The 23,032-nt window shown below is 36.4% G+C and overlaps 1 protein-coding gene across 1 annotated transcript in view; it reads left to right on the forward strand.

The window, feature by feature from the left end:
• Positions 1 to 23,032, forward strand: part of CALCR (calcitonin receptor) — an 85,299-nt gene that overhangs the window by 28,507 nt on the left and 33,760 nt on the right. The gene's annotated exons all lie outside the window — the stretch shown is intronic.

Below are 23,032 nucleotides of genomic sequence, written 5' to 3' on the forward strand. Positions count from 1 at the left end.
ATACTTTTAATAATCCAAAAACAACCAATAAAGTGAATTTTAACTTAATGCTTATCAATGAACTTCTCAGAAAGCAAAGACATCAGAAACTCTTCTAATGCCTTGTAGCAGATTATAGGGATTATTTAGAAGTCAAAAAACCAAGTTTGCAGTAGAAGATCACAGGCCAGCGTCTTTAAGAAGGGTAGCTAGTTCCAGCCATACAAGCTCCATATCTGTTGATGGACAAATGAGTGGAATGGAACTTGACTTGCACTTTGCCCAACTGTTTTCATATGTTATCATACAAGTCACAACCTTGAGACACCCGCTAGCCCATAACATATATTGTACTAAAAGAACAAAAAACAAAACACTCTAGTAGCTGACTTTTTTTAATTATAAAAGTATTTGATGCATTGTTCTGAAGTCAAGATTTAATGCAAATGAAGCAGCATATGTCTCTTTCCCCAGTTTCTATCACTTAATTTCAAATCTGTTGCTCTTTATCTTAAAAAGAATACAGTGCTCAGTTTCATGTTTCATTTACAGAGTCTATGATTTTGTTTCTTTGGAGTTTGTAATCCAATTTATATCTATTGTTCAGCCCAGTGGAGTAAATTTGCAAGGCAACAAAAGGTTACAAATTATACACTCAAAACACAACTAATCTTGCCATCTATATCAGGCTACCTTGAATTTTAATACCAAATCAGTTGTCATTTTTTTGTAATGATATGGAATTTTTTTGCAATCAACTATTTTCTGTTGAACCCTTCCCAGTTGGTTATAAATGAAGAGAGAGGTTGAATTAAGTTGAGTTATAGAACAATGCTAATGTTCCCATTCTCTATTATATCACTTACATATAATGAAGATGTATATCTTTTCTTTCAAGGTGTCTTAAAGTTTGAGCATATTTTAAAAATAGGACAATTGGGAATAATGCAAATTGTTTTAAAAAACAAGAACAATACTATACATTTAAAAGAAATTGACTACTGTTGGGCACTAAATTTGCCTCCAACCTCTCTATAAGTAAATGCAAATTAAGAAACTGAGTTACATAACAATAAAAATAGCTAGAAAATGGATCAGCAGACAAACATTTTACTGGATCTCAACTCAAACAAAATTTTATCACTTGATTCCACTTATAAAAAATATTGAGCATCAACACAAAATCCTTCCCACCACAGTTTTACCAAATCAATAAGTATAGACCACTGTGAGCTTTAAAGTTCACAGAAAACCTCAGAGAGGAAATGGGACTTGGATGTGTGACTAGGATTTCATAAATCCTGAACCCTAAGAATTTAGAAGAACCTCTAATATATAGAAGAAAATTATCTGGGGAGCTTTTGTCGTATACTAAATAATGTGCATAGGCTATGTAAGTTCAGATTCTTCTAGAAGCTAAGAAACACTAAACCTGGAGAGAACATGGAATGGAAATTCTTCATCTGAGGGTCCTAGACTCCAGAGGAATTTTTGTCAAGAGGCCTGTGTGGTCACCCGACATGAGCATCACCTAGAGTTTGTTAAAATGCAGTTTCTAGGTGCCTCTTGAGTTGTCTCTAAGTAATATCTCAGGGAGTGTGTATTCACTATTTAGACAACTGCCAGAGGAAATCCTTATTTTAATAACTGCTATACTGGAGGATACACGTGCAGGCTTTGCAGTGCCACACACCCTAACACAGTGTACAGACCCTTGAACACGTGTACCTGTGTGCATAGCTCCCATGAGATTCTCAGAGGGCCTGTAAACCAAAAAGAAGTTAAAAATCACTATAATGCAAAAGAGAAGGCTAAGATGTTTTAAAGATAAACATATGTTTTCAATGTTAAGAGGATCAGAACTCTCTAGTTCGGATAGAAACACTAACCCAAGGGTGGATGGAGCACACAATGTGTTAAATGGATGGGAATGCTGACCAAGCTTCACCTCCTCTGTCTCAGGCAGAAGAATAACTATTATAAAACTGTAGCAGTACAAATTGAGACAGGACATAAACACTCCTTCACACTAACAATGCTGGGAATGCCTTAGAGAGTGAGAATAAACTAGACAAGCACCTATGTGGAAAGTCAGACATACCATAAGATAGATTATCTGGGTCTGTCTGCTGCTTCAGTAGAAAATATAATTACACATTCTTGGTTGTTTTTGTTATTATGATTACCACAATGATCCTAATAAAGGAAGAAACTTTATGATATTCAAGGTATTTTCATATGTAGCATTATTAAAAATTAAATTTAACTTAATCCCTTATTTGATTTCTATGTTCTTCATTAATTATCCATTACCACAGCAAAATACTGCTACAATATTATGGATAAGTTGGTGATTTTTTTTTTAAAGTCATGTATTGGGAACATACTGCCTGGCTAATTTATACTGGCAAAAGATGTGACAAGTTTTTATAATGAATAGTACCTAGACAAAATAAAATAAATTTACATTATAAATGAAATCATATAGATCATATTGGACCCTGGCTAAAAACAGTCTCATAATAACTAGTCAACTTCATTAATTTGGTAAGAAAAAAAATGCTGTCAAACATGTTGTTTGACTTATGCAAGAGAATAAAAATGTTGATTTTTTTTATCTAAATCATTTGAATATTATATATTACATATATATATATATATATATATATATATTACATATTAAACAGGCCCTGGCCGGTTAGCTCAGTGGTAGAGCATGGGCCCAGTGTATCGAAGTCCCAGGTTTGATTCCTGGCCAGGGCACATAGGAGAAGTGCCCATCTGCTTCTCCACCCTTCCCTCTCTCCTTTCTCTCTATCTCTCTCTTCCCCTCCCACAGCCAAGGCTCCATTGTAGCAAAGTTGGCCCGGGTGCTGAGGATGGCTCAGTGGCCTCTAACTCAGACACTAGAATGGCTCTGGTTGCAATGGAGCAATGCCCCAGATGGGCAGAGCATCAGCCCCTGGTGGGCATGCCGGGTGGATCCCAGTTGGGCGCTTGAGGACTTTCTCTGCCTCCCCACTTCTCACTTCAGAAAAATATAAATGAACAAATAAATAAATATCACATATTAAATATATGTATATGTATGGTAAAATGGTTTAAAATAGCTCAGGATAATAAATAGAATAGGAAGTTTGTAGAAAGTGATCCAGGGAAAGAATTGTAATAAGCTGGTTAAATGATTAATATCAGAATTATTTTTGTTAATTTTTAAAGTAAAATTATCTAAATTGATCAAATTGTATAGACTAAACTTAATTATAATAGGAAAAAACTGAAAAAAATATTTTCACTAAGTTGGAAAGCTATGAAATTCCATAAAGTTAAGAAAGGGATGAGACATATAGCTGTAAGTATTTATGTTTGGGGTATGAAAAACATTTAACTGAATTAACACCAAAAAAGAGAAGTTGAAAAGTAGACAATGGCTAATGGAGAACTGGACTAATGAGCCCTATAGAAAGATGATATTTACAAATTGTGGGACATTGTCCAATTCAGTATAGTTCATACAGGGGAAATAAAATGTTTAGAAACACGGATTTTATTCCCAGTTCTCCCAGCAACTCCTGTGTTAATCTGTCCCAACCTGCAGTTCTATGGAGTAACCTAACAAACGGGTACTTTCTCACTCAAGGTACTAAATCATAGTCTTCTCGTCCAAAGCACTGACCGTGTTAGAAAATGGTGTCGATGAGGGAATTTCACTCTAGCCTGAGACCTGGGACAGAGTCTAAGAGAAAAAAACATTTTTATTAGTTCACTAACTTTCTATTATTTCACAGTTTGATGTCTTATGAATGCTCATTTAAAATGAAAAAAAATTGTTTCACATTTTTTTCTTAATATAATTTATTTCTTTAACTTACTGTCATAATGTTAAACGGCACAAATAGTACCAGGAATTCCTATATAACCCTTACTATATAGATATACCAATTAATTTGTGTCCTCATTTTTTATAATGTTTTGGATAATTTAAGAATAGGTTGGAACACTGCGACCTTTCAGTCTGAAATACAAACTTCAGTGCATATTTTCTGAGAATAAGTATATCTTCTGACATAACCATGACTGAGTTCTCAAACTCAAGACATTTAATGATGATACAATACGATTATTTAATCCACAATTCATAGTTAAATTTTACCATTAATTTCTTACATCAAGAATGGCCCAAAAGAAACATCATGGAAAAAAATGCAAGAAAATTAGTAAGTCACCAAACCAATTAAAGAAACTGAGTGCTTTCCTCTTAGGGGAAAAAATAAATAAATGAGGATGCTCTCTGCTATTCTCTATAATTTTTAGAGATTTCATTTCTTTCATAATGTCAGAAGAGCTGAGTGTTGTGCAAGGGCTCTATTTTTTATTCCCAAAATCCGTTAACAGGAAACATTAACATTTCTTAAATAGAAGCTCCTGGCACAGTAAGACAGATCTGTTTAAGCTGATGGGTAGAGCAGGAAAAAAAAATAATGTGTGGCATTGGTTGACAAAGTGTGCCATTTACTTCCATGAAATAGCATGTGTCGATCTGGGGGCAAAAAGCATTTAGCATAGAAAATGGCTCCCAGGATTTATTTTGCACTTTAAAAATGCTCTTTCCTTCCTTGACGCACTTTCTGCCTCAAATCAATGGCTAGAAGCGAAAAAAACTTCTAGAGAATGTTGTCAGTTAAAAAATTCTTTTTCTGGCCCTGGCCGGTTGGCTCAGTGGTAGAGTGTCGGCCTGGCGTGCAGAAGTCCCGGGCTCGATTCCCGGCCAGGGCACACAGGAGAAGCGCCCATCTGCTTCTCTACCCCTCCCCCTGTCCTTCCTCTCTGTCTCTCTCTTCCCCTCCCGCAGCCGAGGCTCCATTGGAGCAAGGATGGCCCGGGCACTGGGGATGGCTCCATGGCCTCTGCCCCAGGCGCTAGAGTGGCTCTGGTCGCGACAGAGCGATGCCCCGGAGGGGCAGAGCATCGCTCTCTGGTGGGCAGAGCGTCGCCCCCTGGTGGGCATGCCGGGTGGATCCCCGTTGGGCGCATGCAGGAGTCTGTCTGACTGTCTATCCCCGTTTCCAGCTTCAGAAAAATACAAAAAAAAAAAAAATTTCTTTTTCTGAAACAAAATAGCAAAATATTCACCTGGATGGATTTTTCAGTCTTGGTACATACACAAAAACACATGTGATATTAAATAAATAGGTAAAATTATTTAATACAGCAAAGGTTAAGAAGGCACCTTGAGAGATTTGAGAGGACACAAATAACTATGCCAGAGTTTAAAAAATATATATTTAAATTCCATTTCTAACCAAAAAACTTTAAATATCATGGTGGTATTTGACAGAGTTCAGTCTGATTTGAGAGTTCTCAAAGTCACACACTGTGGTTCAGACTGCATCTAACTTCATAATTAAGTCAGAGAAATTATCAGCCTGCCTCTTAGGTCAAGAGCAAGTGCCGGAAGTGAATAGACAGCCCTGAGTAATAAGCCAAGACTGTTTACTTCTGTTTGTCAGCATAAAACTCTTTTCATTTTGAAGTTCTCTGGCAATTTTCTATACATCTCAAGTGAAAACTACAAAGTAAAGGAGAGAGACTCCTTTTGGTCTCTGAGAACATTCATTCATTCATTCACACATTCAAAAACTGACCTTGAGTTTACTGATAGAAGCAGCAGCACAATAATAATCATCTACATATTGCTTTTCAGTTAATAAAAGACTTTAGCATATATACTGTCAAATAGTCCTTGTACCTACTGCCAGGAGATAGAGGCTCTCAGTGTGTTCATTTTACACAAAACTGTGCTTAAGTGCTGATAATAAAATGTAAATAGGCCCATGCACCTAAGAAATTTAGGCTTACACGGTCAGTTTCCCAGCTAGGTGGAATTTTTTCTTAATATGAAGAATAAAATTTGCATTGCAGCTTGTTTGCTATAAATTATCCGACAGATTTCAGTTGTGCAATTACCAGGGTCTCCTAGAATCCACGTCCTGTGATGAAAAGAAATACTGATTGCATGTGGATAAATATGGCATAAGCATGGAATTAACCATCATAGGTCAACAAGATTCAGTGACAGTGAAATGTACACTCATTTTTGGTGTTTTTCATGAAAAATTATGGGAGAATTGTTGTGAACAGCCATAAAACAATCAGTAAATAATGTTGAGAGGCAGTATAGTTAACTGAGTTAGGAAGATTAGCATCGCCAACTCTATCACTGACCGATTTGCAGTAGGCAAGTTTTTAATTATCTGAATCTTAGTTTTCTCATATATAAGGAGAAGGTAGTAATCAGTTTCTTTGTTTTTAAATAGATTGAGACATTATACATAAAGCATAGTATAACTCAATAAATGTCATCTCTTTTGTATGAGCATTTGAATACTTCTATATGGGATTTTTTTGTGTTACTAAACCTCTCTAGACTTGTGTCGGGGTAAATATTTCTTATTGCATCTGTGTCTCTCCTGAGTAAAGCCTTGTAATACAGAGATTTTTACTGCAAAATGGAAGAATAGAAAATGTATTAAAATGTTTCATGAAAATACTGTCCTCAGTTCTGCAACCAGTGTTACATATAAGTCTAATAATTATTATCACTATTAAAAAGGCAACTTCTTCACAAGAATGGATTCTTTTGATACTGTAGTTAGTAAGATTTTGGAAGTTTGTTGGAAGGTGTGTTAACATGGACAGAAACAGAAATAATATCTACTTACATTTACATATTATTCAAAATAATTTTTTAATGAGTCAGGTTTTTAATCTCTGAGCAGATCTATACACTTAGGACCAGAGACCACATTTTAAGGGGCAGCATGGTAGAGTAGGAAATGAATGGGAGTTAAAGGCAGATTCTCCTAGTTTACAAACTCCAGCTCATCCTCTTATTTCCTGTGTAATTTGGGGTCGACTTCTTAATCTCGCTCAGTTTTACTTTGTACTCCTTCAAAAGGAATTACCAATACCTACTTTTAGGGCTGTTGTACACATTGGAGATAATATGCAATACTTGCCAAACACTTTATAGGTGTTTAGTAAACCATGTTTCTTAGTTATATATTTAGCTAACTTTAATACAGAGCTTTATGACATTGATAAAATGTTCCTAGTCAGTTTTCTCCTTTAGATCATTCTTTTTCAAAATCACCCTTCTGTTAGATAAAAGGGATCATTTGTTAACCAATGGTGCTTGATTTGTTTTCCACTTTGAAAATGCCAGATTAGGAAAATGTGGGATAGAGAGCTGTTCTCTAGGGTGATAACAGTATCTATACAATCTGCTAAGTAAACAACAGGAAGGTAAAAGTAGACTGCTACCAAACTCATGAGCAATGACCTCCCCCAGGTTTATTTCCCAAAGAAAAACCATTCATGGCACACACAAAAAGAAATTAAATACTTTCTGAATTTACTGGGCAAGGGGAAAAAAGACTAAAATGTTGACAGCTTATCTTTATAAATTTTAGATCTACTTAGCTACTAAACCCCATGAGCAAAGGTTCCCATCTTTCCATTCTCCTTCAATCAGCGTGAACCCAAGGTAAAACAATGAAATGAACTGACTTGTATTTCAGTGGACTTCTCTACCTTAACTCCTTCCTCGTTCGTGTCTAAATCCCAGCCATGCCAAGTCTTTGATCTTCTCTTAATATCCTCCCCACTGAAACCTCATCTCTGTTGTTTCACTAACACAAAAACATAAAAAACAAACAAACAACTTTGTGCTTTATGATCTTTGCATTTCAACAGAGCTCAAAGGCCAATTTATCAATTTAAAAACCTGAAGCATAATTTGTTTAAGAAAAAAGTCAAGCTTCTGGAGGAAAAGGTGCTAGATTGGGAAAATGATCAGAACTTTCTGCAAATATGAAGTCTAGCTGGATCATTGGTACCCATCTCTGGGGTATGATGGTTAATACAGAAAAAATAAAAGTGTCCTTCAGACACACTTTTGGCTTATTCAAAATGAAAATCATGTAACTGAGAATCATGGAAAAAGGTGTTCTCTTCAATTTAGATTATCAATTTTATTATATAAAACAAGTTTAAAAATAAGAAAATTGGCACCATTTATATCCACTAAAATGTTAGTCCCTAGGTAACTTTTAGCAAAGTACCTAATCTCTCAGATTTCAGAGTATTTTAATCTCATGTGTGTTTAGATATTGTTCCTCTTAATACTTGTCAGAGTCCTGAGAGGTGAGCACCATTATTACCCTTGTTTTGTGAAAACTAAGAAGGGAAAAGTAACTAAGGTTAAACAGGTATCAGATCAGCAGAGCTGAGGCTAGAATTAATTTATCCTATGCATTGGACTATTTACTGAATGCCTGTTAGGAGCCAGGTCCCCTACCACACAATCTTACTAAGCTTTCCTCTTTGGTATTCCAAGCTTTCTTTTCTGCTTGACCTTGGCATGGCAGAGCAAAGGGGCCATGCAACATATTATGTTAATTCTATGAGTTAAGCAAGGAGGGAGGGGTTTGGCTCCTCCAACTTGCTCTGCACAGTAACACCCAGATAATCCAACCCATACTGAACTGTGGCTGCCCCGGCTGTGTTCCCTGGGTTAGGCTACATGTACCCCAGAGGAAAAAAAAAAAAATCAAAGTTCTTCTCTTTGATCTAGAACTGTTATTTCTTTGGAGGCTTTTATCCCATAATCTTTCTTTGGTCAGAAAAGTAGTATTTAAAAATGTCAAAACTAACTAAAGAAGTTGATAGTCAACCAACTGGAACATGATCACTTTCTTCCTAAATTTAAGGCCAGTGCTTAATTATAACCATAATTTTAAAAAGTCTTGGTCCTCTGTGGCTCCTGGGTACACCCGTCACAGGAAAGTCAGAGAACTCCCCCCTCCCGCCCCGTTTGGCAGTACATTGATCTTTGTAAAGATACCAAGCGAACAAGTTGACACTACATCTAGTGTGCCAACCATTTCTGCCTTGACCAGGAAATGAGAAATTATCTTTCACACCAATGACATTGAAACTTGTTTCTTTTTTGAGATTTTTCTAAATTGGACTTGAGCAATCAAGGCTTTCTGATGTAGATATGTATTGAATTTCCTACAAAGTCCTCTGGGCCTTTTGGCAAAGGAGCACCCCAGCCATTCTTATGCAAAAGAACTGCACCCATAGTCTACAATCTGTCCACTATTCCAAACCCTAGCCAGATGGACTGTTAACGGGCTTGTTCTACTTTGGGAATGATTTCAATTCTAAAATAAAGTGCCTTAATAATTTTGTTCCATGTGAATCAGCCATTGACCGAAGTTTTGGCCCACCATGAAGAGCAATTATGCAGCTTTCTCATTGCTATCATCATCCATCTGTAAAGCATCCTGTCAATAAACTACATTCTCTGCTGCTTGGTATCTTTATTTAATCTAGCTCCCCAAATATGTTTCTACTCTGCCGGAGGTAAAAAGAGATGCAGCACACAGCACATATAACAGAAGGACTAATAAAGATAGATTAGTGACTAGTACAATAGTGGAGGAGACATTGCATCGTCCCACTCAGAGTCAAACCCTCAAAATGTAATCTCGTAGGGGCTTGTGGGCATAGCTATTTGTGACAGAGCTTGCACTTGCCTTTAGCTACACCTTATTATGCAGCATCTTTCCTAGAAGATGCTGAAGGAAGGAAGTTTTTAAACAGTGAGAACTTGTATTATTTTACCACCACTTTCTTTTATTTCTGTCAACACCACTATGACGATTCTTTCTGCATGGCTATCTATAGATAGTATTTCAGAGTATTCAGTAGTGTTCAGACTAACAAAAATCATGTTCTTACAGTTTGTTTAAGTTTCTTTTTTAAATACCAGGAAAAAATAATATTTTTAACTTGTTATGAATGTTAACCACAAGTGAGAGCTTTGTTGACTTATTCAGAATACTAAATATTTTTCAATCATCATTTAAACACAACTTCTGTGATAATTCCTTTATGATGAGTTCATTGTATTAAAATTTTAGCTACATATTGAATTTTGACTAAGACTTTGGTCACCAAATCTTTGGGTTGTTTCAATTATGCTAAAGCTTCCATTAGCAGTGACTTCCATGGTTAAAGTTACTGTTGACATAGAAAACAGAGTAAAAAATGACCATAAGGAAAGAAATAAGAATTAAAAATGTATATATAATTGTATGACCACCTATATTCATATTTCCATGGAATTCTGAAATTGCTTTGAAGAGGATATAAAAATCAATTCAAGAAAAGGGAATATTTTTTTAATATTATCTCCCTTGGTGGGTAATTTGTTAATTTCTCCACCTTGCAAGATGGGTTGTAACTTTTCAGCTCTATTTTGTGATATATAAAGGCAATGTGTAATTAAAAGGAATATTCCTGATGTCAGACAGCATGCGAGATGGACCTATGGGACTCCAAAGATGGTAATTTAGCATCTCAGGTCCCTGCCAGTATGCGAAGACTTTACCAGCAACTCACCTAGGTCCCCATACTCCATAATTTCCATTTTACCATTGCCTAAAGCAAATTTTTTTTCACAGAGTGAAATCACATTTGCCATTCATATAATGCTATGTCAATGAGTTATTAATTCAAACACGCTAATGCTAATAAATTCAAAATGAAGAAATTAAAGATAAGAATCGAACATTCTGTTTATAATATAATTTATGATTGAGATGTAATATAAATTATAATAATGCTTTAAATAACTTTTACATTCCACAGTGTTTCCTCTAGAGAGCCTTTTTAATAGGCTACTCTGAGTGGCTCACAGCAGAGGTTCTCAAATGTTAATTGTCTTGAGAATTCTCTGGATTGTTTGCAATAACGCTGATTCCTGGCATCACCACCAGTGTTTCTGGTTCACTAGATCTGGGGTGATGCCAGAGAATTTGCATTTCTACCAGCTCCCAAGTGAGGCTAATGCTGCTGGGCCAGGGGCTACGCTTTGAGAACCACTGGCTTCAATGACCGTCTATCTTGCTAGAATTGGGTTTTTCATCATTGAGCCATTTTGAAAGCTCTAAAATGAGCAAAGAATTTATTTCCCCCCAGCTTTAGTGAGATAAAATTGACCTATAACATGGGGTACATCTTAAATTTAAGTGATTTTTCTTTGATCACTGAGCAAAGAATTTACATAATGATCTAAGAAAGCTAGGGCATTTACAGGGCGATGCTTTGAATATCATCTAATATTACTGTTTGTTCCTGGAAATTCAGAGATTATTTTCATAAATGTCGCTGCTCTCCTCAAAGAAGTTAATCACATCAGCACCTGTGTGACTAATTGCCATCTGTGCTCTCTGGAACTTTGCTAATAAGAGAGCATGTCAAAGATCTTTAATGAATTTCAAAATGTTCCACTTATGGCTGATCGGAAGCACTTTTTTATGTAAAGGAAATTATGGGCCTCCTGTCTAATATATTACATTAATACAAATAAATGATGTTAAGCCAACCCCTTTATGTGATGTGACATTAAAGTCAAATTGAAAGGTGAAAATAAAGTCTGTAGTTACATAATCTAGACAGCTTCTAAAATATAAAAGAGAAAACGGGGCTACCAGCTGAGTCCCCAAATAGGTCAGGTTGTCAGGAAAGGACTAATAGGTATTCTCCATTATCAGGATCACACACATACTTCTACCATGCTTAAAGATAACAAAATTCGTCATAGCTTAGACTAAGTAAAAATCTGAATATTTTCATTTATAAATTTACAACCTGTGTCTGCCGCTTTCTATGACGATCACTTAACCTCTCACTATTTCTTCTCAGTTCCATAATAAAAGTGACAATTATGTTGATCTGCCCTATAATTATGTGAGAATGCTATTAATGGAAAAGAACTCTTTTAAGAACTTCACTTTCTAAAATACCAATAATGGTCAAAGTACTTATTAGTGTATCTTTGCTCAGTTTGGCTAACCAATTTACCTGACAGTTCATGCTGTAGAACATGAATACTAATAGAGAGCAGTGAAAAAAAGAAGTCTGTTTTACATACAGAAATGTAGAAATGATGAATTTGTGAGGCCTTTACTATTGTAAAGGGAGTAAAACTTAAAGTGCTAATCTAAGCACCGAGGACAATTTTGCCTCCACATATATTAACATTAATTTTATTGTCCTACCTTTCCAATAACTACTGTATTTTAGAGTCATAATCATGACTTTGCTCAAACCTTAGTCATTTTTCTGTTTATTCGTTCATTCAACAAGTACTAATACCCAGTGTTCTATTTGAACTGTGGCTGGGATGTAGCTTGACCCTATATTTTAATAAAAGTTATATAATGCAAGATACAAGACATTCAAACATAAAATTAAAAGAAATAAAGACAGCAAATGGAAAGATACCTGGCACTTAGGGAATAAGTGATTCTAAAATAAATGAAAAATTATAGCATCAAATATGCAGGCTTTATGTTTCTTCAAATTGTTGCTTTACTTTGCACCTATATAAAATACATACTTATATCTATATCATATGTTCACATGTCAAATTTCACTCATTAATCAATTCATCCATGTATGCAACAGGTATTAAAATAAGTTCATTTTTCAATAATCATATTTTAGAACAGTATTTATAGCTAAGACCACTGCAGTGCCCCAGGAGAAATTCAAGACCAAAGTTTGCTATGGCAGTAAAGCCAAACATTCTTCTTCACAAAATTCCAATAAAATTGGTTAAATACTGTACATACATCAGTTTCAGGCTAAATTAGCAACTTGAGTGATGGTAAATCAGAAGCCTTATTAAAGTTTTTTGGGACAAAATAGAACATTAGTATTACAGAACAGACTTTAGGAAATTTCACTGTAGTTTTTTGTGTTTAATTTGTTCTTTAAAAGCTAAATACTAATAAGATACAAAAAATAATTAGTGAATGAAAGTTATACACATTCTGCAATGCATGCAGAGAAGTGTTTAAGAACACTTCCAATTATTTTAAAACCTTTTAAAATCCTATTACATGTTCAAATAAAATAAATTTGATATATTTAAATGGAAAATAATGTTTTAGAACTTATTTATATTATATCATAATTTTTTTAATTTCATAGCAATTTTCCAAACATTATTGAGGGTGTACTTTGAACCAAGCACCGTGCAAGTCTCTGGTACTGCAGAAATGAGTAGTCTAGAGGTAGAGCTGAAAGACTTCAGGTTAATATTAATCTTTGTTATTAGAGTACAAGATTGTTTTAGATACAGACTTAATTTTTGGACTACTCAGAGGTATTCAAGCATTTACTGAGCATTTGATTAAAAAAAAGACTAATACTTCAGAGCCATTGACAATGATATCTTATATTGTGGAACCTCAAATAAGCCATTTGATTAATATGCTTCTTCAATAAGCTTACTAAATTAAATTTAAATGTTCATACTTTGAGGCAATGAGTAACAAAAACTTCAACTTTGTAATGAAAATCTGCTACTTTTTGGCAGTGTTATCTTGGGGAACATTGCTTCATCACTCAGGGTCCAAGTTTCCTCACTTAATCAAAAAACAATCCAGTTCACATAGATGGATGCTAGAATCTCTTTATTTTACTGCCAATGAATCTTTTTGGAATAGTGGTTTCTCATCTTTATATTGCTCCTCATCAGAATAGCTCATTGATACAAATCCATTGATTCTAATCACATGTAATCTGTTCTTGTTTATTTCCTGTGTCTAGAAGTGACAATGGAGCAAAGAGGTGATTATTGATTTGTTTACATATCCCACCAGGATCATGCATTGATTTTCCCTGGACACAATAATTATTTTCCAAAGAACAATCAGCCACTTTTTAACTCACTTAATATAAAACAGGACTCTAAGCTACATAGGAATATTAATCAAAAGAAAATATTTGAAACCATTACTGAAATATTCTGTAGCCAAAGAAATAATTAGTGAGTGGAAATTATATACATTCTGCAATGTATATAGAGACGTGTTAAGAACATTTATAATAAAGATGTTTCTAAGAACATAGGAAGGAAGGAAAGAAAAGAAAAGAAAAGAAGAGAAAAGAAAAAGCAGGGGGGGAGGGAGGAAGGAAAGAAAGACCCCATGTTCACTAGCTTGAGCCCAAAGTCGCTGGCTTGAGCAAGAGGTCACTGGCTCAGCTGGAGCACCCAGTCAAGGCACATATGAGTAAGCAAATCAGTGAACAACTAAGATTCTGAAATGAAGAACTGATGCTTGTCATCTCTCTCCCTTCCTGTCTGTCTGTCCCTATCTGTCCCTCTTTCTATCTCTCTTACTAAAAACAAATAATAACCAAACAAACAAAAGAAAAACTCATAGACAATAGTGTGGTAAACACCAGAGGGAAAGGTGAGTGGGAAGAAGCAGAAGAGGGTTAAGAGGGGATGAACAGTGATGGAAGAAGACTTGACTTGGGGTAGTGAACACACAATACAACACACAGATGATGTACTATGCAACTGTACACCTGAAATCTATATAATTTTTTAATCAATGTTACCCCAATACACTTAATAAAAAGGAAAATAAGTCAGAAAAGGAAAAAACCATATGATTTTATTCATACATGGGAAAAAACAAACAAACTTATACAGACAACAGTCTGGTAGTTACCAGAGGGGAGGATGGTATTGGGGTAGTAATGGTAGAGGGGGCTAAATAGATGGTGATGGAAGATGATTTGATTTGAGGTGGTGGGCACACAATGCAATCAACAGATCACATATCATAGAAATGGTCACTTAAAACTTATATGATCTTATTAAGCAATGTTACCCCCAATATATGTAATTTTATAAATAAATAATTGGTTAATAGATGAAAAAACATTTATATTTTTTCTATTTTTAATATTTTGTTTCTCCATTTACTTTTTTATCCATCTGAAATTTATTTAGATATAGAAAATAAAGAGGCCAAATTTTTTTTTCGTATGGCTTTGCAGTTGTTCCAGCACCATTTATTAAGTAATTTGTCTTTTTCCTATCAATATAAAATCCATCTTTATCCTATAATAAGTTCCCATGAGGAGTCGAACTTAGTTTTGGATTTTTTATATAGTTATACTGAATTAATTAAAGGTCTCCTTGGGTCAATATTTTACTCAGCAAGGCTTTCCTATCTGGGTTGGAAAATATGTCCTCATTATGGCTGCGAGATAAAAAGGGGTGATGAGTCGGGTTGCCTTCACTAGAACTGCACACAAAGAAGCCCAAGGTGGGTGGTGTTCAAAGGCTCAAATCCTTAGAGTTTAAGTAGCTGGGACGTACAAATAAAATTTTCTTTCCTTTCTATAGAGTGTCATCTGCTCTTAGTTCTTAGTCAGTGCAATCTTTAAGAATTCTCAAAAGATGGCAGCATTGTGATTAACTATTATAATGCTATATTTGAAAGGTCTTTTACAAAGAAAGATATAAATAGTAATCGTTTATGTGCACTAACCACTTATAGTTTATAATATAATTATTTAACTTTCCAACTACATGACGAGGCATTATAGCTATTAATACCATCTACACTTGATAGGATGGCTGTCTGTCTAGAGGCGCAAGCCATTCACCTGGGATCCAACTTGATTAGGAAAGGAAAAGGCTTACCAAGAACACACAAAAACTTTCCCATAAATGTGTGAATCTCTTCTAATAATCTTATTGTACAAAGACATAAATGTTATTATCTCAATGCTACAAGCTCTCTAAGGTGTACAGATGAGGGATTTAACATTGCCAACTGCAGTGTTATTCCTAACTTTTCTTAAAAGACTGATTAAAGCTCCTTTGGGAAAGCCTTGTCCTCCCTGAGGCATGCCTTCCGGGCCACTAGGGTGCGATGGAGCCTTCACAGAGCTGTCCCAGAGGGGCCTGGAGGCTTTCCAGCAGGGAAAGATAAGCCCACCTTCATCTTTCCTGGCGACCTTTCCCCCCAGGCCATTGGACAAGCCTTCTGTTCCTCATGTTACTCTGAACCAGGAAAATGTGGAGCAGAGAAATGCAGGCCTATTCTGACTTTAAAATACAGCTTTTAGGGGAAGACACATTTTTATATCATCAGTGTAAATAATTATAGAGTATTTACTATTCTGACTTTCACTCTGATGCTCACAACAGGAAAATTTATAGGGAGAAAAAAAAATCTCAAAAGCCCATAGAAAATATTTTAAGATATATGTCATTTCAAATCATCTCTGAAAAATCCCTTCTATATTAAAAATAGCCAAGACATTATAACTATAATGTCTGACTAATATGATTATAGGGAAGTTTTAAATTTTTTAATTTTATTTATTCATTTTTAGAGAGGAGAGAGAGAGGGAGAGAGAGAGACAGAGAGGAGAGAGAGACAGAGAGAGAGAGAAGGGTGGAGGAGCTGGAAGCATTATGTGCCTTGACCAGGCAAGCCCAGGGTTTCGAACCGGCGACCTCAGCATTTCCAGGTCAACGCTTTATCCACTGCGCCACCACAGGTCAGGCCAGGAAGTTTTAGATTGATGTAGGCAAGCTGCATTTTTATGTATTCAGCCTGTCTATATCTTCATTTTGGAATTAGAATTAACTATTACTAATTTTACCATAGAACTTTTTCAGTTCTGTATTTAAACTTTCATGGTATACAAATGTCATACATTTACTTGATGCTGAGTCCTAAGTCAGGGACATAGTCTTCAAATGCAACAGAATCCCTGGAATAAAAATTCACTTAATGAAATTATTTCCATTGAGAAAGTAAATAAGGAACTTCTGTAATTGGCAGAAGCTTCACCTCCAAATGTGAGTATTCTAAAAGTTGTTATGGCCAAAGTCTTTAGAAAGAAAATAAAGCCAGTTTCTGCAGTTGACCTCCAAAGTTGTAGATTGATTTAAAATTGGATTTTTTTGCTGAGTTGTCTTGAAAGTTTTTTCATTTTATTTTGTTTCTGTCATATGTACTACAAGGTCCAAAAGGACCTAGGGCATCTGTTTATTTATATGATACGAGATTAGAAAACCGGTTAGTTCTTAAATAGCCTATAAGGATTTTCCCTTTCCAAGGTAACAATATCACATTTCTAATAACTTGAGTCTCAGAGTTGCCAGCAATTCTTGAGAGAATAGCTTCACAAATTAGATTTTCAGTAATGTGCAAGATAAGACTTCATCATTTCCTGTCTAAAAACCAATATTGTTGAAGACAATCTAAGAGAGTTGAGGGAAAGAATTTTGCCTGGGAATCTTATGGGATCCCTCTCTGTCATGCTTTTATTTGAACCAAGGCGGCACCTTTGTGCCTTCCTCTGCTCCCAGCTCAGTCACAGATCTCTCAAAGGCTGAGTCCAACTCCAACTCTTAGAAACAAAACTTCCTTCTCTCTCATTAAAGCCATGCCACCTTTCAGTTGAGAACATTCAATCCAATTCGCCAACGGTTATCTTCATGTTTCCTGAGCGGACAGGCGGGTGGCTTCTGAGAATGAGAAACCGATGCCCACTTACTTAGCGTAATCTTTATTATAGTTCGGTCGAGTCACAGCCTCACGCGTGTTTCCCTTTATGTCCACAGTTCATTCCTGCCATGTAGGACTTTTAACAAAAAAGTTGGGTTTTTCTGTGATCAAGGGAGAGCAATCATACACTTTTCATACAATTTCCTTCCCTTAAAATAACTATTTCCCTCAAATCAGTTAAAAAGAATCATTTTGTTTCCAATAATTAAAAAAAAACAACAACAACATGCCAATTGCCTCCTAATAGAGAAGTTCCCTTATCCTCTCTTGTTTCCCTCCAAGCAGAGCTCAGGGAGAGTGCAAGTCAAGAGTTAAATGAAGAGCTAAACGTGGATGTTAGTTCTAGCCAGACTTCCACCCAGAAACTGAAGGGGATGTTTCCTTACCAACATCTGGGTCACACCCAGGGAATCAGAATCTTGAATGAGGCCAGGAAACCAGTGTGCTGTTCAAGTTCCCCAGGTGATTCTAAAAAGCATCCGGGCTTGAGAAGCACATGAGTTTCCAATCATGAAACAATACTGAATACTTCTCTTGTTCCCAGTTTATACTTGCTAGCTACTATGTACTATCTGTGTAGCTTTTAATACTGTCTGTACTGTTTCTGTGTCTGTAAAGTAGAGGTGGTGAGTGGTGACAATCGCTCTATTTTTTTTTTCATTACAAAAAGGTTTCATTTATTTTCTATATAACTCACGCTGTTTGTTATGTTGTAAATGTGCATCAGTGTTATTAGGATGATCAATATATGATTTCCACTCCATTCATTCTGTCATAATTAAAGCTCCCCAGGTGTTTAGTTAATGGCTATTATATTATTTTATTTTTAATTTTTTAATTTATTTATTTAACAACAACCCATTGGGCACACATGATATTCTCTTATTTAAAATCCCCCATCACAGAATCATGGATGCCAGGACTGGAAGAAATCTAGTCCAAATTGAGACCCAGGGGGTGCTGTGACCCTCTTCCCGGGGACCTCTGACAGCAAGTCGCACCCCCATCAGTCATGTTATAAGATCCAGAGACCTAGGAGTTCTCCTGCACACCATCGTCGCCCTCACAATCCTCAAAATCAATCCACAATCGAGTCCTGTCAATTTACCTCCTAAATCACTTCCAAATGGGCAATGTTTCTCTCCTAGTCAATTGCAATCTCTCTTTAACTGGTTTTTTTCTTTTATTTCTGCCCTCTTCCAAATTTTCCTCCAAGCTATTATTTATTACGTCACCAGAGGCGGATTTAACAGCGGGTGCAGCGGTCATGCGCCCTGGGCCCCGACTTCTGAAGGGCCTCGCAAAACCCCAACTTTACACTTGTTTCTAATGACAAGGGGCCCAATATTTTCTTCTGCATCCGGGGCCTTAACCGACCTTAATCTGCCTGTGCATATCACCACCCCTCCTTCTGCCTCCGTTAAAACACTATAAAGACTTTGTCATGGATCTTAGGTTACAGAGTCAGAGCCTTCCTGAGGTTCTTATGGTATATTAGTTTGCTAGGACCGTCATGACCAAGTACATCAGACTGAGTGGTTTTAAACAAGAGAAATTAATTTGCTCACAGTTCTGGAGGTTAGAAGTCCAAATCAAAGTGCGAACAGGATTTATTTCCTTCCGAGGCCTCTCTCCTTGACCTGTGGACGGCCACTTTCTCCCTCTGCCTTCGCATGGTCTTCATTCCGTGTCCTAATCCTGTCTCCTGGGGAGACCCGTCTTACTAGATTCGGGCCCATTCTTATGACCTCATGTCATTCTAATTACCGTTTTAAAGGGCCTAGATCCAAATACAGGCAAATCCTGGGATACTAGGAGTGAGAACTCCCACATGTGTATTTGAGGCAGGGCACATTCAGCCTATAACATGTGTTTTGTGTAATCTGACCCCTAACTCCTCCTCTAGCCCCCTGCCTCAGCTTAGTTTATCTACGCCAACACCATAGGATTCTACATATTGTTTCCAATAACCAAACACCCTCTCCCTGTGCTTGGTGAACTCCAACTCTTCCAACCAAGCTAATTCAATCTAGAGTGATTAACGATTCTTCCCTGTCTACTCTCCCTATAAGACCCTTTTTAGAGACCCTCAGAACTTCAAGTTCCCTCCCCCCCTTTTTTGGATAAAATACTGTATTTTTCTTAATTTTATTCTTCAATTAGTTTCAACTTCTCCTTTGTAACACTTAGCACTGTTATTATTTTGCTAACTTTTTACTGTTTCCTCTGCATCACTTTAGATGCCATGCTGTTGCCAGTCTCGTAGACTTCTGTTTACTATACTATTGCCAGGGTCCCGTGACTACCTGGCACAAAAATAAATACCCAACAAATATTTTTTTGTTTGACTAAGTTATATGACTCCAACAGTTAACCGTGTTCACTAACACATATAACCAAATAAATTCAGCGTAAGGAAATACTGATTTTGGAGAAATACTGAGTAACAGATCAAAGATTTAACATAGAAATCTCGAACTGATACCAAAATCTAATATTTGTCCCATATGATAAACTTTTCAGCATTATTTGGCTTCCACATAAGCAATATATCTGTCATAATTGTTAGTTGTTCATTTATGACCTCTGGCCACCTAAGTGGTTTCTGTTAAAAATATATTTGATTCACATTTCCTCTTGATTAGTGATGTGGAGCATCTTTTCATGTGCTTGCTGGCCATCTCTAGCTCTTCTCTGGAGACATTTCTATTCACGTCATTTGCCCATTTGCTAATGTAGTATTGTGGTTGTTGTTGAGGGTTTTTGTTTTTGTTTGGTTTTGTTTGTTTGGTTTTTTTTGAAGCTGGAAACTGGGAGAGACAGTCAGACAGACTCCCGCATGCGCCCGACCGGGATCCACCCGGCACACCCACCAGGGGGCGATTCTCTGCCCCTCCGGGGGGTCGCTCTGCTGAGACCAGAGCCTCTCCAGCGCCTGGGGCAGAGGCCAAGGAGCCATCCCCAGCGCCCGGGCCATCTTTGCTCCAATGGAGCCTTGGCTGCGGGAGGGGAAGAGAGAGACAGAGAGGAAGGAGGGGGTGTGGGTGGAGAAGCAAATGGGCGCTTCTCCTATGTGCCCTGGTCGGGAATCGAACCCCGGTCCCCCGCACGCCAGGCCGACGCTCTACCGCTGAGCCAACCGGCCAGGGCTGGTTTTGTTTTTTTTTTGATAGCTTATTTAATACCTGTCTCTTCTGAAAAATGTTATGCTAAAAAAATGACATTTCAAGATATGACATGTGTGTAATGTACATAGAGTTGCCTATCTGGCCCTTTTTGTCAAAGATATATCACAGGGCTAGTCATGGAACGTTCTGAACATCTGTCTCTCTAAGATCTTAAAGCTTAAAGATTATAGACATGGAGGTCTATCTTCTTCACAAATGCTATCTGAGCCTCTGCCCAAGATGGCAGATCACAGGTTTCACACACAATGGGAGAAAGAAAAACGTTGCTGAACAGAGGAAATAATATAGCTGAAGAATCTCTGCTGGCATTCTTTGAACACCAGATACTGCTGAGGTTAGATACTGTAACTATCCTAGGGTCTTTTATTTTTCAGTCAGGGGTTACCTTTATTTAAAGAACAGATGTAGTAAAGCTTAACTATTTTTAGCCTAATTTAAATCATGTTACAGTAATAGTGTATATTAGGGAAGGCAAATGTGAAACGTAACATAGAATTTGTTGTTCTTTTCCCCTTCTGGTGGAAATTTCCAAAGATATAAAGCAGTGGTAAGAAGTAAAATGGAAAACTTGGGCAGTTATCTGTCCCACCACTGAATGTGTTTTGCCTTTGTGTTTTGTTGGGAGCTGTTTTATGGGTGTGTTATGACAATTCTTTGGCCACTGAGATTCACTTCCCTTTACAGTTTTGTAATTACATTTCATATGTTTTTATTACCTATTCACCATCAGGTCACTCTTAAGAGATGTAATTAGAACAATCATCAGACATCTGTCTTAAATGTATTGCTAACTTAATACTAACTCATTTTATTTTATTACAACTTGCTATTAGTATCACAAATGACTTTTAATTACAGAGAACAGTCCTGGATGAAATGGCATTCCCACTGCTTTAAGTGCCTTATTCCAATTTGCAGAGTATTCTTCACTGGGGGTTACTGTCACACATTTTTTAATTTTTCTTCATTGAATTTATAAGTGACATTGGTTAATAAAATTATATAGGTTTAGGTGTACACTTCTATAATCTGTCCTCTGTATATTGTTTTTTAAAGTACACTTGCAGTTACTGGAAGTTAGATTGCAAGCAAGCCCAAACAATTAAGGTGAGATGAGTGTGACTTTTCCTCTCCACCCCCTACAGCTTTCTTCTGACTGCAAAGCTACTCCACAGGAACCTTCCTAAGAGCGACACTAAATAAAACCCAGAATAAAAGCAAGTTAGTGTATCTCTTTTTTCCTTTCTTCTCTTCTATACTTCAAAAGCAATCCTTATATATTATAAAAATTAGAAAATGCAGATGAGCAAAAGAAAATCACCCACAATTCCACCCCCTGGAGAGGTTTTAATACCGTCTTTGCCATTTACTCTGCTATGGAAACTTGTGCGATTTTCGTGTGTGCGCGCGCGCGCGCGCGCATATTTCCAATTATTCATTTTCCCATTCCTAAAACAAGGATTATTCATTCCAAATACGTTGGCTTTGGGCTCAATTATATGACTTGCTAAGTCAATGGGGTATGCGTAGTGTATCTTACCCCATCTAAGCAAAGCTTGGAAAGCCTTCTGTGGTTTAGCTCCTACGGCATGACTGTCCCTGGTCAGGAGAGCACCATGCTCCAGGTCACTGCTGCTCCTTCAACCTTGGTCAGAGAGAGAAAATCACATGGAGCAGCTCCACACAGGGGGCCACAGCTGCCCCAGGACTCCATGCAACATGAGCAAAAGAAAATCAATATTTATTTTTTTAAGCCACAAGATTTGGAGGTTTTTTACTATTCAGCAAATCCGACTAGTATTTTACTTAGCCCTTTAAGATTCCATTTCCACATCTGCAAAATACAATAACAGTAATAATACCTACACAGAAAGGTTGTTGGAAGAATTAAGAGATAATAATTGATAGTGCCTGCTGTGTAATAAGAAATAAAAAAATTAACATTATTATTCTTTAAGTCTTTTTCTGTGTACATGTAAATAAGTATTTACAGAACTTTTAGTCTCATATATTAATATAACCTACCATAAAGTTTTTTTTATCTAGGTAATGAAATATTCTAATACACAGTTTTTAATAGTTGCATAGCATTGCAAAGTATAGATAGATGTACCAGAGTTTAACAAATTTATCATTTTTAGCATTAAGATTACTCCCAAATTCCACTGCAGTAAACAGTGTTATAAAGAATATCCCACTGATAAAAAGAAATATATATACATTATTTTCATTTTTACCCCTTTATTATCTTTCCTAGTAAAACAATCTGTAGTCATGAAAAACTGTTGATATTTGTGACTATTGTGGTCTTGGGTAAGAATGGTGACCTGTTAAGTGACATACTCAATCTTTGGTGTAGAAGAAATTGATTCTTAATAGCAACTTGAAGACTGGAGAAAA

This window comes from Saccopteryx leptura, chromosome 12 (assembly GCF_036850995.1).
Source record: "Saccopteryx leptura isolate mSacLep1 chromosome 12, mSacLep1_pri_phased_curated, whole genome shotgun sequence".
NCBI lineage: Eukaryota > Metazoa > Chordata > Mammalia > Chiroptera > Emballonuridae > Saccopteryx > Saccopteryx leptura.